The sequence below is a fragment of the Lithobates pipiens genome, unplaced genomic scaffold, assembly GCF_037356315.1.
Source record: "Lithobates pipiens isolate NorthernLeopardFrog02 unplaced genomic scaffold, aLitPip1_a1.2 Scaffold_23, whole genome shotgun sequence".
Classification (NCBI taxonomy): Eukaryota; Metazoa; Chordata; class Amphibia; order Anura; family Ranidae; genus Lithobates; species Lithobates pipiens.
Window position 1 is genome coordinate 315,792,951 of NW_027507785.1, and position 13,021 is coordinate 315,805,971.

Genomic DNA, 13,021 nt, shown 5'->3' on the forward strand with positions numbered 1-13,021 from the left:
CAGGGCAACTTCACCGCATCAAAGGGACGCTGGAAGCAGTGTTGCCAACCGTCAGTATTTTTACTGGCAGCCAGTAAAAAAACAGGCAATTTTTCTCCTGCCAGTAAAAGGAAAAAGTTGCCAGTAAAATATGACTGTGATGTTCAGCCCAGTCCAGAGCCAGCCAAGACCATCCAAGTGCCTGCTACAGTGTGTTCAGGCAGCTCTGGTGGAGGTGGTGCCCGAGCATGTCGTGTGATGTCCTGGTGCAAGGAAGCCAGGCAGAGCGGCCAGAGCCTTGTGTGTGGGTCTGCAGGAAAGGAGCAGGGCAGGTCAGGAGTGACACTGTCAGTACTGTTTAGACTGGAGGGGACTGAAGGGACCACCTGGCTTGGAGAGAGACTGTCACTGCGACTCAGGAGGGGACATGTCGTGCCGGCGAGAAGTCAACATTATCTGTGCTGCTTCACACATCTGTCATTGTCACTGTGAGAGTCAACTTTGTGTGTGTGTGTGTGTGTGTGTGTGTGTGTGTGTGTGTGTGTGTGCCTTCCTATTCTAATTTCTTGCCTTCCTGTATCCTGTCCCTGAGCTTACTATATCGAAGATAAAATAAGAAATATGTTTTTTGCACTAATATCTATCTTAAATCACATTGATAATTGCATATTGTACTTGTTTGTAGCCTACATACAAAAATTTGCACTTAAAACTGTAATTTTTGGAAATGCCAGTAAAAACTTGGCTGTGCCAGGAAATTTTGGGTGTCGTGCCAGGAAATTTTGGGTGTCGTGCCAGTAAATTTCAATCTGGTAGGTTGGCAACACTGGCTGGAAGGGGCCATGTACTATCAAATCTTGGATGAGAACATCCTTCCCTCAGCTAGAGCATTGAAAATGGGTCGTGGATGGGTATTCCAGCGTGACAATGACCCAAAACACACAGCCAAGGCAACAAAGGAGTGTCTCAAGAAGAAGCACATTAAGGTCTTGGAGTGGCCTAGCCAGTCTCCAGACCTTAAACCCATATAAAATATGTGGCCGGAGCTGAAGGTTCGAGTTACCAAACATCAGCCTCGAAACCTTAATGACTTGGAAAGGATCTGCACAGAGGAGTGAGACAAATTCCTTCCTGAGATGTGTGCAAACCTGGTGGCCAACTACAAGAACCATCTGACCGCTTTGATTGCCAACAAGGGTTTTGCCACCAAGTACTAAGTCATGTTTTGCGAAGGGGTCAAATACCTATATCACTCATTAAAATGCAAATCAATTTATAACTTTTTTGAAATGCGTTTTTTTCTAGATATTTTTGTTGTTATTCTGTCTCTCATTGGTAAAATAAACCGACCATTAAAATTATAGACTGATCATTTCTTTGTCAGTGGGCAAATGTACAAAATCAGAGGATCAAATACTTTTTTCCCTCACTAATAGAATAGAGCAAGCTATTCTTCACAATCAATTTAAAACTGATTCGATTTCGAATCAAATTTGAATTGAATACTTCTAAACCATTGGGAAAATTTGAATCTAGTCAAAAAGCGAATAAAAGGAATACATTTCTTTACAAATGCAATAAAATAAAATTGAGCCGAAACGGAACAAAACTATTTTTTTTCGCTCTGCACATGTTTAGATGGTATTTTGATTGTTTTGGGTTACATATGGGTAAAGTGTGTTACATTAAGGCTGCCCATTAAAATGAATTGGCTGCCAATGCACTCTGTCGAAAATTGGACATGACCCCTTTTTTTTCTAACGCAACGTACAACCATGCAATGTGGTGCACTACAACGCAGGCGTATTGCCTTCAAAATGAACGGGCCTGCAAGTGTTACATGCATTGCCGTAGTGTTTTGGCAATTGTGATTTCTTCCATTTTTTGTGTTTATTTGATCCCCCTTCATCTGGGCTACAATTATAAATAATTTATATATTGCTTGTGAATGGGGATGAGCCGAACACCCCCCGGTTCGGTTTGCACCAGAACCTTCGAACGGACCTAAAATTCGTACGAACTTTAGAACCCTATAAAAGTCTATGGGACTCAAATGTTCGAAATCAAAAGTGCTAATTTTAAAGGCTAATATGCAAGATATGCAACAGACAACACCAGCAATAAGGGGTATCTTCAGGTGTATACTGTGCTGGAGGCACACAACACCCACTTTAACTCCTGCAGATGCCTGTATTATAGAACACCAGTAATAAAGGGTAGATACAGGTGTATACTGTGCTGGAGGCACACAACACCCACTAACTCCTGCAGATGCCTGTATTAGAGAAAAAAAGCAATAAAAAGGGTAGATACAGGTGTATACTGTACTGGAGGCACACAACACCACTTTAACTTTAAGATGCCTAAGAAAAGAACACACTGTCCCTGCCTATCTAGCACTTTCCCTGCACGCCAACACATTACACAAGGGGCGTGTACTAAACCCCCTGAGCTATAATTGGCCACAGGTATCCTGCCTGTGGCCAATTATGGCTCTCCTCGCTGCCGGTGCTGTGATTGGCCAAGCATGCGGGGTCACAGTGCATGCTTGGCCAATCATGAGCCAGCAATGCACTGCGATGGCGTAGTGCATTGTGGGTCGTTCGTGCCACACGAATTTGGTGCAAACGGCCCATAAAGTTCTGAATTCGCCGAACAGACGAACGGCCGATGTTCGAGTCGAACACTGAGCTCATCCCTACTTGTGAAAAAAAAAAATCTAGCACTTTCCCTGCACGCCAACACACTACACAAGGCCGCCGCGCTGGCAGCCTTATATAGTGTGGGGCGTGTACTAAACCCCCTGAGCTATAATTGGCCACAGGCATCCTGCCTGTGTCCAATTATGGCTCTCCTCGCTGCCGGCGCTGTGATTGCAATGCACTGCGATAGCGTAGTGCATTGTGCGAACGGCCCACAAAGTTTTGAATTCGCCGAAAAGACGAACGGCCGATGTTCGAGTCGAACACCGAGCTCATCCCTACTTGTGAAAAAAAATAATTTATAAATTAAAATAAATTATATTGTAATATATATTATATTATAAATATATAAAAATACAATAAACAGAATATTGTTGATTGATATTGTAAATGTAATGAGATAAAATACAATAAAAAATGTTTTTCCTGTTTTTCTGTGAAGATAATGAAAGCTAATGAGGGATAAAGGGGGCGTGGCTTGCCTTGGAAGAAGATGGCTGCTTAGCTCCTGAGTTCCGTTTTGCTTGTGGCCTGTAACACCGGATTATTGGGGGTTATCACGCCGATTTACCGATAAATAATGGGAACGTCTTCCCGTGGCCATTCAGCGTCCCGTTCGCGCTCTCCGAGGGACCTAGGTACCCGTACAACTCAAACTATCCCGGAGCTCTTCAGAAGCCAGGGCCCTAACATGGCGGCCAGCTCTCCCGCCCGAAGCCACATCGGGATCACCCTCACCCCTACGGATCAACCGCCGACGTCAGGGGACAGTCTGCAAACCCCACACCAACACCCGAGCCTACAAGATTTACGAGCGGTGGCGACTGACGTAAAAGACACACTCACAGCCGCCATCTCGAATCTCCGCCACGAGATACAAGCAATCACTGGCCGGGTGCAAGTGGTGGAACTTCAGTCGACCCAACAACAACAGGCGCTCCGCCGGACCAGCCGTAGGCTGGATACTCACACTATGCAGTTCCGTGACCTCCAGCACCATGTCGAGGATATCGACAATAGAGGCCGCAGGCACAACGACCCCTCAGTCGGTCATAGCTATGGAGCGAATCCACAGAGTACTCCGCCCTAAGGGCAAGGATGTGGACCCACCTAGGGACGTGATATGTAATGTCAACGACTTTGCAATTAAAGAAGTCCTTAAGAAGGCCCGAGAAAAAACGCGTTTACATTTTGAAGAGAACACCATTCACATTTATCAGGATCTATCAGCGATCACGCTCAGACATAGGAGAGATCTTCGCCCCTTGCTGGAGATACTGAGGAGCAGAGAGATTCGCTACCGATGGAGATTTCCGTTTGCTCTCCAAGCCTCCCACCAGGGCCATACAACCACGCTACGAGTCCCGGAGGATCTGGATCTATTTTGCCATACGCTGGACATACCGTATGTCGACCTTCCAGGATGGTATGCAGACTTCAAGATCCCGTCACACAGTGGTGGCTGTCCAGAGGATGATCACATGGAGATTCAGGCCTCCAACTATCGCAGGCGAAGATCACCCTCCACGAGCAGACCAGGAGAGGGCCCTCGCATCAGGCACCCACCTCTAAGCCCGACGGCAGCTCCATTATCGCGCAGAGACTATTAAGATGGAGAATCCAATCCCTCCTCACAGGTTCACATGCATTAAGCTGAATTCGCAACCCCTCTGCATCACTCCTAACTCTGACTGGAACTCTGCTTTCATGCTTGGCCTTCCTCTCAGCACTATTTGCTCCCTGGTGAACAAACCCGCTCGTTACCTGGACCTCGGCCTCGCAAGTTGACACCTACAGCCCACAGAGAGTAGATATGGACAATCTCAGACCTTCGGTTTCACTACAGGATCTGGGGACCTAGACCCACCACCCGATTCGGCTATGAACGCAGCAGTTAACGAGCTCCCCGCAGACATTATACCTTTACTAGACATTTGCGAAAGGGCCCTAGGATGATACTGAACACACTTCCAGGCATAGTCATAGCCCTATTACAGCGATGGGAGCTCCAACCGGATCCTCACGGACAGTCTGATAGCTATCAGCTTCGAGAAGGTATGACACACGGTTCTGACACTTGCCTGTTTCCCAAGATTTAGATCATCAGCGGGGATTAGCCAGGGGGACACGCTTCCCCATATTTATCTAGTTATTCCCCCCCCCCTTTTTTTTTTTCCTCTAGCCTTCACACAAGGAGCCACCTTCCCTGCCTTCACCCCTACCACTCTGTTTGCCCCCCCGATAACACCCTACTAGGCATTTTCACTCTCTGACTCTTATACTAAAGTTGTATTATATACTGAAACAAGCCACTGATGTGTCTAAGCACCATGGACCTGGATCCTTTTGCAGGGTTAGAATATAACCGAGCTTCTGTCTAAGTAATGCCTATCCAATATAGCAACTTCTTCATGGATATGTAACGGTCCCTGATGAGGTATCAGCATGTGGGCTGCACTGTCACACACATGAGATTTACCCTTTGACAGCCGGTTTCCAGGTATGACTCGCCAATCTATGCATGTCCCCCAGTCCGATTCTGCCCGCCCTACGCTCAACAGGACGGCAGGATCTAGAGATTGCAATCCCCTGGTGTGTGGGTAGTGGAGGTGACCAGGGATATCCTGCCTTCCTGTAGGGACATGGAAACATCACCGGGACTACTCGCACTCACTTGAGTTACTCGCAATTTGACTATGCGCACCAGCAGGTTGGAATTGCGCCAGAGACTAACTAAATAGATGTTGCATGGATTCCTCTTTGCACATGTGAATGTGTGTCTGCTCTCTAGATGATGCATATCGCCCTTGGGACTGGAGAGGGCTCTCCCACACTAGGGGGGAGCATTCACCGGTAGACCCCTCAGGAGTGATGCCTGTATTTACTATAACAGTTTAAAGGTTCTATGTTTAACTGTTTATTACTTTTGTGACAAGTCATTGACGTTATTTTCTCAATACTAGTAGAGTCCTTATGTTAATAGTTTAGCAGCAGAGGCTTCTCGGACTGAGAACACAGTACTAGATTGCAGTAACTCTCCACCTCCCTCGACACAGAAACATTTACTGATCCCCCATCCCGCCCATGTTCTGACATAAGATACTGACGACACCCCCCAATCATAACCTCATTCTCAAGGATAATAACAGTTCTGGCTGCAGGCAAGACGGCTGTATAAAGAACCGTAGACTTCACCCAAGAAAAGCTAAACTAACGGATTACAATATCAAAAACAAACATTGACGAACTAACACCCAGATTTAACCTGTCAAGTATAATACCACATTAAGCTTTGGCCTTTTCCACGGTAGAGTCAACCCCACCACAGTGGTATCAGAATACACCGAAGCCCGCAACTATTACTTAAACCAGTGACCTTGACTGGCATATGTATATAGGTAATCCCCTCGTACCTACAGAGGTACATAGGGATTCCCCTTTGCCAGTTCATCGCACGATCGACACCATATAGTCGATACCCTTCCTTGTACCGTACTAACTCTTCTCCTTCTTCCCTCCTCTTTCCCTGAGCGAGCGACAGAAATCTACTTACTAAACAACCTCCCCTCCCGTGTACGATTCCACATCCCTTACCTACTGATTCGGACCCTAATTATACACCTGTACCCATAGAGCACTAAACTGAAGATGCCCTCATCCCAAGGTTCTACCAAACCTCTAAGTGTGAAAATTGTCTCGCTTAATGTCAAAGGCTTGAATATACCAGAGAAACGTTCTAAACTCCTTACCATGCACAGGAATAAAGCAGACATTACATTTCTTCAAGAAACCCATTTCAAGATGAACTCAGTCCCGAAATTACATAATCACCGGTACCCCACAGCCTATCATGCAACCTCCCCCTTGACTAAATCGAAGGGCGTAGCTATTCTTTTCCGCAAGAATTGCCCCTTCCAACTTACAGATCAACTTATAGATGCCAAAGGCAGGTATATATTTCTCAAAGGCCACTATGCGGGCACAAAAATCACCCTAGTCAACCTATACGCTCCAAACATTCATCAAGTGACATTCTTTAGGGACATAACAAATGTCCAGATCTCCTTCCAAGAAGCGATTGTGATCCTAGGTGGGGATTTTAATGTCCCTCTTAACCCTATCCTAGATACATCTTCCGGCACCTCCTCCCTCCCATACAAAGCCCTGAAGAACATAAAATCATGTTTGACAACCTTACTGCTTCACGACACCTGGCGCACCCTGAACCCAGACGGCAAAGATTACACCTATTATTCGGCCCCCCATAATAAATATTCACGCATCGATTTTCTCTTCCTAACACAAAAAGATCTTCCCCTACTTCAACACGCGTCCATCGACCCTATGGTCTTGTCAGACCACCACCCGACTTCAATTACACTAACATTTCCTGATACTAGATCACCTACACCCACCTGGAGACTCGACCCCTCATTACTCACAGACCCCGCTTTAGCGGCTGAAATTACTTCCCACCTCAAGTACTTCTTCGTGGAAAATAGATCGTCGGAGACCTCCCCCTTAAATAATTGGGCATCCCACAAATGTGTTATCAGGGGGACCCTTATAGCACTGGTGGCCAAACGAAACCGTGAATGGAAGAAACTATACACAGACCTCATAGAACAGATCCAAGAACTTGAATCCACACATAAGCATACCCAGGCAATAGCTACACTCCATGCGCTTACGAAAGCTTGCGCGGAACTGCTAGAACTTCTAGACAAACAGACCCGACGTAAATACATCTTACACAAAAAATCATTTTACGAATATGGCAACAAAGCAAGCAAAATACTGGCCAGGGCCCTCCAAGCCAAAAAAGCTACCAATACTATCCACTCTATAACAGATGCTTCAGGTAGAAGGCTACACAAGTCCGCAGACATAGCAAACCAATTTGTTAAGTATTACAGCAAACTTTATAATCTTTCCCCAATAGACACACCAAACGACCCCTCCTCCAGACTTAATAAGATTAAGGACTTCCTTCAGCAATATAGCCCAAACCCTATATCTGACAGTACTGCACAGGACTTAGATAGCCCCTTAACGACTACAGAAATTTTATACGCGCTAAAACAGCTCAAGCCTGGAAAGAGCCCAGGTCCGGATGGTCAAACGGTGGCCTATTCTAAAACTTTTGCGGAAATTCTCACACCACATTTTATAACTGCCTTTAACTCCTTCACTTTACCCATTGAACCCCCGCCCCCCCCCCCCCCCCGAAGAATTCCTACAAGCTCACATAACAGTCATACCAAAATCAGGGAAAGATTCTTCGGTGGTGACAAATTATCGGCCCATCTCCTTATTAAATGTAGACCTTAAATGGTACGCAAAAACACTAGCGAATAGATTACTACCACTCCTGCCCCAACTCATCAGTCTTGATCAAGTTGGTTTCGTCCCCGGTAGAGAAGCGAGAGACAATACCCTCAAAGCCATAAACAAACTATTGGCTCTCCATATCTCAAAAGCCAGGATTTATGTTGTCTTTGGATGCGGAGAAGGCATTCGACAGAGTGACCTGGGACTACATGTTTGAAGAACTCAAAGCGATACATTTACCCACCAAAATGTTAAATCTTATAAAAGCCCTGTACTTGGTCCCAACTGCGAGGGTCAGGGTGAACGGCCACCTGTCGGATGCCTTCTCCATCTCCAATGGTATGCGTCAAGGATGCCCAATGTCCTCCTTGATTTTTATATTGACTCTTGAACCTCTACTACGACGACTTAGAGAAAACCCTGACATTAGAGGAATCTAAATTAAGGGGCACATATACAAAGTAGCTGCATTTGCAGACGATATTCTCCTCTTCCTATCTGCGCCCCTAACTACCATTCCCAATCTACTTCAAGACTTTGATACCTTTAAGATCCTTTCGAACTTACAAATAAATTTCAACAAATCTACTGCCCTAAATATCACCCTGCCCCAAACTTTATGTTCCCTCTGCCGCACCAACTTTCCTTTTGAATGGAAAGATAGATCAATTACATACCTTGGTATTCAACTCCCAGCCTCCCTTACAGACCTTTACAATTTAAACTATAGTCCACTACTGAGGAAGCTTACCAATGACTTACAGACTTGGACCCCAGAACGTTTCTCATGGCTCGGCAGAATCGCAATCATTAAGATGAATATACTACCACGCATACTATATTTAATGCAAACCATTCCGATAAAACTCCCCCTGGCCTTTTACGCAACATATCGTAAAGTATGCACAGCATTCATATGGAATAAATGCCGCCCTCTCTTAAGCTTCCTTAGGCTGACCACTCCAAAACTTAAGGGAGGAACCAGCCTCCCTGACATTCGCAAATACCATGTTGCATGTCACCTGACCCGGATAATTGACTGGAACACTCAAGTCACACTTAAAGATTGGGTTCGTCTTGAACAATTATTTTCCCTTATACCACTGTCATCCCTTCCATGGCTCAACCATCAATATCAGACCCGAGTACACAAAGCCCACCCCTTGATCGAACCGACCTTACATTCGTTCCGATGGGCCTGCAATAATCACAAAATTTCCTCCACCAATGGACCAATGACCCCACTTAGAGGAAACCCAGAATTTACACCAGGTATGCATCCATCCTTCCCGACAGTTGGCTGGCCCCACACAACAGCGAGAGCGTTCCATTTCTTTAGCAATAACAATCTTATGTTCCGAGCGGAATTAGCAACACTCACGTCTAACGAATCTTTTCCCTTCTGGACATATCTGCAGCTCCGTCACTTTTTATACAACCATAGACTCAGGCCGCATTGGTCCAGATCTTTAACTACCTTTGAATCTATTTGTTCCAATGAGGAGCCGCAGCGCCATATGATATCATTCACTTATTCACGCCTATTCTCTGACTGTGCTCAGACGGACCTTCACACAAGGCAAAAATGGGCTGCAGACCTTCAAACAGACTTTACAGATACTGATTGGGAAAACATTCACAGATTTGTCCATAAGGGAACGGTCAATGTACAAGTTCAGGAAAACGCTTTCAAAATCGCCTCTAGATGGTACAATACACCCCATAAATTACACCTAATTAACCCCTCCAACCCCCAGATGTGTTGGAGATGCAACAACGAAGTGGGAACGTTTATCCACATTTGGTGGACATGCCCAATCCTACAACCTTATTGGTCTGAAGTCCACAAAATAATCACAACTGTAACCACTTGCCATCTGGACATGTCTCCAGCCCAATTTCTATTACATCACTCGGGTACGCCCACTCGCTCCTACTACAAGTCCTTGGCCATGCACATGGTTAACGCCGCTAGAATGTGCATTCCACTTCGATGGCGATCCCCTAACCCACCACTCATTCATGATTGGTTTAATCACATTAACGCAACAATGACGATGGAGGATCTTATACACCAAGTGAAAGACACTCCTGCAAAATTTACAGCCACTTGGTCTTGTTGGATTCACTTCAAGACCACAGATACCTTCAAGCGCTTTATACAGGCCTGAATCAATCAGAGACGACGAAAGATAACCTTTGACATAACATGACTGATCCCCAAAAGACTCCCCCCCCCCCCCCCCACACGATCCCTGATCTAACTCGACCCCTTCCAAGAGATAATTACAGAGCACACGCTCGCTCTCCCCACAGACATCTATGGGAACGGTACTTCCCCTTACCTGATAACCTCACCTTCCCAGACCACAAATTCCCCCATAACTTCCACCGGCCTTAGGCCGAAAGAACGAAGAATACTCACGAGAGTTTCCGCTGATACGATACACGATGCATCATAAGTTTGTTATGGTTCTGCTTCCTGCCATCCATTTTATAGATACCATTGGGAGATTGTTAAATGGAAGTTCAGAAAAGTTCAGATATTGTTACCAATGTTGATACCATAGTCATATATTGGTCTTAATGTACCTTGCTACTTGTTAGCGGCTGCGTCCGCATTTACTGTGTACCGAATATGGATTCATTATATAGGAATGACTATGTAAGGTTATATTTTGTTTTTGCTCTTGATATGCAATAAAAATTGTTCTTTAAAAAATAAGAAAGCTAATGAGGGCTGTTTTGGCACAAGAACAGGTCCAAAATAGTTGAAAGGAGATTCCAAACCCCTCAGGGCCATTTACAGCCTAATGCATCCTTTAATTAAAAAAAAAAAAAAACACCCTAATTTTACTTTCTCCACCAGCTCCATTGCACTTTTCCAAAAGGGCTGAATTTTTACTGAAATCTCTCGATGTTCACAGATGTTTTAAGAAAACAAAGGGGGGGGTGTCCATGATGCCTTGGGATAAGAGTATTGCAGATGTTTTTGTTTTCACATTTTTACAACTGGGCTTTTATTATTTTGTAATAAATTATATTTCATACATATAATATTTTTTGTAGCGCATCCTCTAAGGAGCAGCAGCAGTTAAACAGGCAACCTCCACCCTGCAAACCGAATTTTCACAGCACTCCGAAGACAGAGTACAGTCTGTGACTTTGTTTTTGTTATATATTGGGGGTAATAACTTGAATAGGGATGGGAAGTTATGGTATGCCCACTTAAATTTTAGTAAAACTTCAAGGGCCAACTCTTCCTATATACAGCTCCGCTTTTTCCTCCAGCACTCTCTTGCTTGCAGAACCTAGCTGGACACTGTGTGAAGATCTGACAGTCACTCAGTCAGATTAAAGTCAAAGGCCCATTACAGGCAGGACCCCAAGGTCACTTGGTTGTGTAGCAAAATAACAGTGTCAAGTTTTTACTCTTTTTTTGGTCTCATCTGACCAGACTATATTCTCCCAGTATTTCACAGGCTTGTCTAAACGTTGTGCAGCAAACTTTAAACGCGCTTCAACATGTTGTTGAAGTGTTGATACAGGCCATGGCAGTTGAGTGCATTACTTATGGTTTTCTTTGAAACAATTGTACCTGATAATTCCATGTCTTTCTGAAGCTTTCCACAAATGGTCCTTGGCTCTTGGACAACTCTTCTAATAATTCTTTTCACTCCTCTGTCAGATATCTTGCGAGGAGCACCTGGTCATGGCCAGTTTATGGTGAAATGATGTTCTTTCCACTTCCAGATTATGGACCCAACAGTGCTCACTGGAACATTTAGAAGTTTAGAAATCCTTCTGTAACCAATGCCATTAATATGTTTTGCAACAATAAATTTGCAAAGGTCATGAGAGAGCTCTTTGCTTTTACCCATCATGAGATGTTTCTTGGGTGACACCTTGATAATGAGACACCTTTTTATAGGCCATCGGTTGAGACGGAACCAGCTGATATTAGTTTGCACTGACAAGGGGCAGGATTGATTTCTTTTTTTTTTTTTTTTTTTTAACCAATAAAAGTTTATTGAAACAATTGACAGCACAATACAATACAAAAAAGAAAAAATATATCCATGGACATAAGCCCATAGGGCATAGGATAACATATTGTTCTGTCACAGAAATCCGCTATAGAGTACCTCATAGTTCAGTGGCGTAAGTTGATATACAGAAAAAGCAAGCAAGGGAAAGGCCTCTGTAGGTGCGGAGCCTAAGGAAAAGAATGCCAATAGCCCCCCCTTTAGCCAGTGCACTTTATGTTTCAATGGTTTTTATTGAAGGTAAAGGTAATACAAGAAACAGAAACACAAAAATAAGTAAAACAACAAAGAAATACAGCGTTGACATTACATGTAGTCGCCTTATAGTCCACAGTAGTTGCATTCAATAAGCAACAGATGGTAGGATTGAATATAACACTATGACATAACAATAGATATATAAAATATCAGGCCTCATAGACTGACCTCATTCCAGACACCCCAAATGGGATCTCACTGTGTCCAGGGTCGAGGACAGTCACCTATCAACATGCATGTAGGAAAATAATAGTAGGAATTATCCCTGAGGTTGTAACTAAATCATTCAAATCACTCAAAACTGACCTCAAGAATAAACAAATAATAATTCCTTTCGTACAGAGTGAGGCAAACATAACATCACATACCAATTATCGTAAGTATGCCCGGATACAAGTAATCATAAAGCATAGGAAGCTAAGAGCTTTGTACTGAAGAAAAATGCAAAGATAAGTAAAGAAAAGGTAGATCAAAACACACAAAAAAAGGGGGGGAATAGGAAAGAGAGAGGGAAAAAAAAAAAAAAAAAAAAAAAAAAGGGAGGGAGGGTGGGGGGACTTGTCTATCTCCCACACTCCCCTTCCCTCTCCCCCTCCCCCCTCAGTCAAGGGGGGGGGGAGAGGTCCAGGAAGACGGCAGAGCAAGGGCATAAAGAACGAGTAGGGAAGCCCTATCATAGTATAATGTTCAGATGAGTAAGGGTTG